Source organism: Pieris napi, chromosome 22 (assembly GCF_905475465.1).
Source record: "Pieris napi chromosome 22, ilPieNapi1.2, whole genome shotgun sequence".
In the NCBI taxonomy this organism is placed as follows: Eukaryota; Metazoa; Arthropoda; class Insecta; order Lepidoptera; family Pieridae; genus Pieris; species Pieris napi.
This window is the reverse complement of record NC_062255.1, coordinates 1,521,327-1,527,884: the sequence shown is the minus strand read 5'-3', so window position 1 is coordinate 1,527,884 and position 6,558 is coordinate 1,521,327.

The following is a 6,558-nucleotide window of genomic DNA, read 5'->3' as shown; positions in this document are numbered from 1 at the left end:
TGCTAAGCGGTGAAGCTTGTGTTATGGGTACTAGGCAACGGATATGCATACATATTATAGATAGATAGACATATAAATACATTTTAAACACCCAAGACCTAAGCACAACAACAAATTCTCATCCATCGATGTTCGTCTCAGCTGGGGATCGAACGCGGGTCCCATGGATTCGCAGTCAGGGGTACTAACCACTAGACCAATGAGTCGTCATATTCTACTACTATGTACTACATTTACTGCTATTTCACAAACCAACGTAGAACAGAAGAGAGGGCCTGGAAATAATCCATTAGCAACGCTTGATCACCAAGTAAAAAATACAAAATGGAAGCAGTTCGATGACCTGTTGAGGTATTCATTGCTTCGTGATGTTCCCGGTCTGTTGAGGCCGATTACAACAGCCCTGCTTTTATCTCTGATGGTCCCCAGCTTCGTGACTGTCGTCATAGAAATCAGTTCCTAGTCTGCAAAACTTTATCGGCCTCGGTCTTAACGTTTCTTAAGGCAGTTTTTGCCGCAACACCACTACGTGGAACCAGCTGCCCACTGAAGTATTTACGAACAGAAACCAACTTAGAGCCCTTCTAGAAAAGAGCGTACCAATTCTTAAAAGGCCGGCAACGCATTTGCGAGCCTTCTGGCAATGTGAGTGTCCATGGGCGGGGCGATCACTTAACATCAGATGAGCCTTCTGCCCCATTGCCTACTGCTACCCGCGCCCACCCTCATACTTAGCCATAGATGCATATCATTGAAATTATTTCTAGTTTAGAACATTAATAACGCAATAACGATAGTTATGAGGCCATAGTTGTGACTCGGTGTTGTGAGGCGGTAGTCAGATAAGATAACCACAAGATATAGTCGACATTGATTAGATTCTGCCTCGATTTGATTTGGCCTTAATTATTTATAAAGCGTTACGTCAGTCGTCTATAAAGGGTTTTTTTACAGCTTATCAATACTCTGCACACTCATACATTGGTACACAGAACAAAAATACACGTTAAAATGAGACAAGCGCTCATGAAGGAGAAAAAGAAGAGTAAAGTTAAAAACAAGAAGAGTGTTGGCGTCTTCAGCGCCCGACTCTCATGCCCGAGGTCATAGTTTCGATCCACGGCTGTGCACCAATTGACTTTCTTTCTATGTGCGCATATAACATTCGCTCGAACGGTGAAGGGAATCATCGGCTTGCCTTAGACTCAAAAAGTCGACGGCGTATTTCAGGCACGAGAGGCTCATCACCTACTTGCCTATTAGATTGACGAATGTTCATTAAACAGATACAGAAATCTGAGGCCCAGACCTAAATAGGTTATATAGCCACTGTTTTTTTAAGTTAAAAACTAAGATACGGTTACGGTAACTAGGTACGGTACCTACTAGGAAACTTTTTGGGATGTCGTACGGCCTAAGTACGACATTTTTATTCAGTTATGCGCCGGGAAACAGCAAGTCATCTATATACTCGTATTATTAGCATTTGTTACGTTAAACAAACGAAATTGACACGCTGATAACACGTTTTGTCAATACCACACCTTTTGTTAATGTCGCAGCCAACTAGCTTAATAAGCAGTTCAATCAACAGCCTAGCCCCTTTCCTAAACAGCGCCGTATAAGCGACTTAAGTGATATTCAACGGTAGCATTTCCAACATAACATTTAATAAACTGGCTGGCTAATGCTTAGGCCATTCGTACGAAAGGCTATCCATGTCATCAAATTTGATGAATTAATCAGGCGGTGGTGACTAAGCGCTAAGTTAGGTTACCCAGCATTAATTATGTTTTCACACTAAATCTCGTCTCTGAATCTTACCCAAGAATCAAAAACGTTTGTCAGGTACTCAAGGCTGGCTTGCCTATACTGTATACAGAAAAACCTATGAAGCACAGTACAGTCTAGTCAGTCAGTGCCAGTCATTTAATCTTCCTGCTCGTCCTTATTTGTCCTTATTACATTAAAAATCCTTAACGTCGTCGGCAAATAATAGGACTTCAGGCAACAGTCGGTTTATTTCCCACTAAGAATTAATTATTATGTTTATTGGTCCAAAATTACGACCTGGGCCGCAAGGACGGCCTCTCCGGAGCTGATGCTTAAGAGGATCTGGAGATCGATCATACTGCGAGTTTGTTAATAGCCTCCATGGCTTAATCCAACTGAAAGGGTGTCCTGGGAGCGTTAACAGTAGTGTATGTAAATTTGTATGAAAATTTGTCGACACGAACTGTCATTTTCATACAAATTTAGTTTTCGACTTACAACTCGTACATACTACTAAGACCCCTGCGACTGAACTTTCCAACATGGACCATCAAAAAAAATATGGGCATTCACCATATTTTTTTTGTAGATAGTACTCACTAAAAGAACGGTTAGGTTAGGTTAGTATATTAATATATTTTTTTTAATAACTGTTTCTGGCGCGTTAAAGTGGAAATTCGTAAACTTTAAAGTTCAAAAATTGGGAAATAATCGATAAATATAAAAATATCTATTATTTTTTAATTATCGATATTTCATGCTAAAAAACCATAAATTAATTAGAAAAACAATTTTGATGCAGAATGTCTCTCTAATAACCAATAGAAAATGTAGAGTTCATCAATCAATTATTTGTCAAATTTATTATGTTATGGCGTGTTATTTGCCCATTTGTATGGAAAGTAAAAATAAATGTATCTCATGAAACGTTTCCGCGCGCTTAAAACTTTGCAAAACGCTTTCTGTTAGTGAGTACTATCTACTAAAAAATATGGGCATTCAAATCGATGGTCCATATTGGAAAGTTTAACCCCTAGCTACCTTCAGTACCGTCGATCGGAACCCTTCACTGCTAAAGGCCTCCTCTAGCTTTTTCCAACTGACTCTGTCCATGGCTTTCTTTCTCCATTCGCTTCCTGCTAACGCATCTTCTTCTATCGACCTTTTTTTTGGGCACCTTCTTCTCCTTATTCCTTATTGGTCCTTTCCATATAGTTGTCATTGAAGTATATTTAATCTTGATATTACTAAGCATTCAAAAAATGCAAAAATATGTCGAAAATATCATGTCATGACGATGCGGTTCTATATTAATACAAAGTGACATAGAATGATGACAATATTTTTAGCAAATTATAACGTGACGTGTATTGATAATAAAAGTTGTGTCATTTCTTAATCTGTATCGTTATCGCTTGCATAAAAGTCTGAAGGTCGTACAAAAATATTTTATTTATATCATATTTTGTTTTGACGCGAGTTAAACTCGGTTGTTGTTATGTTCAAATATATGTTAAATGAAACTTATGACATTGGACATTATCGGGAACGAGATTGTTAAAATACAATTCATGAGTATGGCAAACACTAAATGACTTATTTTAGCTTCAAGTGTGCGATGATTGCTTGCATATTGTTTGCGCTTTTTATTATTTACTAAAATATATATTTTAATCCTAACTATTCTTAGGTTATAGCTGACATAACTCGCGCTTGTATTTTGTAACAAATCTAGTTATTGTCAGCTGCTAAAGGTCCTAAAAAATCTACAACTGATTTTTCACGACTGTTTTGTTTATAGTGCAAGGTTGTTGGTGTAATCTATGTACATATTTTAGTAACAGTACAAGGCAGATGTAATTAAATAAAAACCCTATTTCCCCTTACAAATAAAGATAAAGATAAAGAAGATAAATTTAAATTTAAGAAATTAAATATTATGACACCATCTGGTCAATATTGCAGCCTTGTTGTATGTACAAAAAATATACACGATTTTAAAAGAAATGGAACACCAGTATAATACTCGAAACAGAACTAATTTAATCGTACGACCAACCAGGCTCCAGAAGATAAACCACATGGAAATTGTATTCGTTTTTACAACAAACTCCCAAGCGAAATTAGAGAATTGTCACTAAATAAATTCACTTTCTTAACGGTTCTAGCCTAACCTAAACTCGACTTGATAATCATCAGTGAAGTATGTCTAGGTATTGAATTAATTGGATTTTATTAACAAAGAAATGTCAATGTATTTTTTCTTTTTTATTATAAGCAAATTTCGTTGGTTCGTTATTAAATAATATAAAAATAAGTTACTCGAACGCGGCCTATTATCAATACGAACTATATTTCCACTAATAGATAGTGTGATTCAAGGATTATGTATAATTACTATTGTATAAATTTATTGAAAAATAACAAAAACTGTGGGTAAAGGCCGATTTACATTATCTTAGTGTTTAGGAGAGTATTTTAGTACAAGTTGAAAGGCAAGTTCTTTAGCGTAGCGTTTACTAAAGCAAGTAGTGTTTACATGTTTCAACTAAAGTACTATCCTAAAGCACTCTCCTAAACACTAAGATAATGTAAATCGGCCTTAAGCGGTAGTGAGATAAATGTAAATATAATGTTTAGCGCGATGACGTCACTAAATCTACATGGCTAAGGTTAAAACAATCGGTTTTTGTGCACCGTCATCGTATCTTTGTATGGGTCATCTCATTTTAGGTAAATAGGGCTGCCAAGTTCTCCAAAATTGCTTCGCTTGCGTCATGGTTTTAGATAGTTATAGTTTATGTCTTAACGTTTTAATAACACTATTAAAACGGAGAGGCTTCTGACTGTGGTAAGATTTTTAATATTTGCTTGTACACTATAGAATTAGTATAGCGATTTCGACCAAACATTTTAAGAACCGTGCGACATGGCAACACCTTGCGTCATGTCGCAGCTTGTATCCTGGCACAATGGATTCCATGCGACAATTTTCGTGCATCAAAACAGTTTGTATGTTATGTTTTTATTTGTTTTGGAAAGTAAGAATTATCAGTCATGGATTGGTGTAACGAAAAATATTTAGACTTAAAAAAACAATTTAAAAATCCTCGATCAAGCAAGTAGGTAGACCAGTAAGACTCCATAAACAGCATAGTGCTTTGGAAATTATCCAGGCTCGATGTTGCCTCAGCTTAAAATAGGCTGCCGTATGCCGCAAATGCTTTGTATTTGTAGCATGCTACAAAGTGCCGCATGCCATAATGTGTAGCATGCGGCACTGTCGCACATTGTTGACTTGCCGTAAACGAGCCTTAAAGGCCGATTTACATTATCTTAGTGTTTAGGAGAGTGCTTTAGGATAGTACTTTAGTTGAAACATGTAAACGCTACTTGCTTTAGTAAACGCTACGCTAAAGAACTTGCTTTTCAAGTTGTACTAAAGCACTCTCCTAAACACTAAGATAATGTAAATCGGCCTTTATATGCAGTTGTCTTCCAAGTCCATTTTTAGTGTGTACCTACATTGATAATACTAAGCGTTCAAAAACGCAAAAATGTGTCAAAAATATCATGTCATGACGGTGTGATTCTATAATATTACAAAGTGACATACAATGATGACAATAGTTTTAGGAAATTATCTAAACGTTACGTGTATTGATAATAGTTGTGTCATATTTATTAATCTGTATCGTTATCGCTTGTATAAATATCTTAAGGTCGTTAAAAATATTTTACCTATTTATGTTATTGGACATTATCGGAAACGAAAATGTTAAATTACAATTTATAAGCGTGACAAAAACTAAAGGGCTCATTTTGGTTTCAAGTGTGCGATGATTGCTTACATATGTTTACGCTTCTTAATCCTAAGCCCCATTTTCCCATACAAAAAATTGAGATGAACTCGGTCGATAAATTTAACACCATTGCTAATTCATTCATTATAGACGTGCTAGTTCTGAACGATTAAATGTATACCTACGACCGACCACCGAGGTAATATTATCGATAAGTTTGCTTGAGTCGAAATCATAACAAATTCAGATTAAAAGAATACGATTTTCTTTTTAGATGTTCAGAAGTGTCGTATGCATATAAAAATAAATCTCAACTACACCCAGTGTGCCAGGTCGGAAACAATAATACAAATCATCATTGAGCTACAAATGATCTTTGGGACAATTTAAAAAGAGCTGTATGTGCGAGAAATCCTGTGCCTACGACAATGGCACAACTAAGAACAGCACTTTCAGAAGAATGGGACAATATTCCGCAAGATGTTTTAATAACCCTAATCAAATCTATACGGAACCGATTAGAATCCATTATAAGGGCACGTGGAGGTAATACACCTTATTAAAACATTAAAAAAAACCCTTGCATAAAGCTTGTGTCTATTGTTAAAACCAATTTTTTAATAAAACCAATTTTCTTTAAATTTCTGTTTTTCTTCAAAAAAGTTTTAAGGTCCTTTCCAGTACACAAACTTAAACTTAAGGATATGACCCTACGCTGTTTTAAAGTTAACGAACCAATCTAGACGTTTCAATTTAAATCTGTGTAGAAAGTTTGCATAAATCAAAGTCAGTTTTTTACTTTGATGCAGTTTATGAGTCCGTCAGTATATGTAGCATGTGTCCAACGTTCCTTTGATAATATCTTTAGGGTATTCGCTATCTTCACTTTTCAGATATTCAAAATTTTTGGGATATTTTGATGTTTTCTGTAGTCTTCGGTGCTCATGTCGCCTCGTTTAAACCTAACAAAACACTTCTCAAG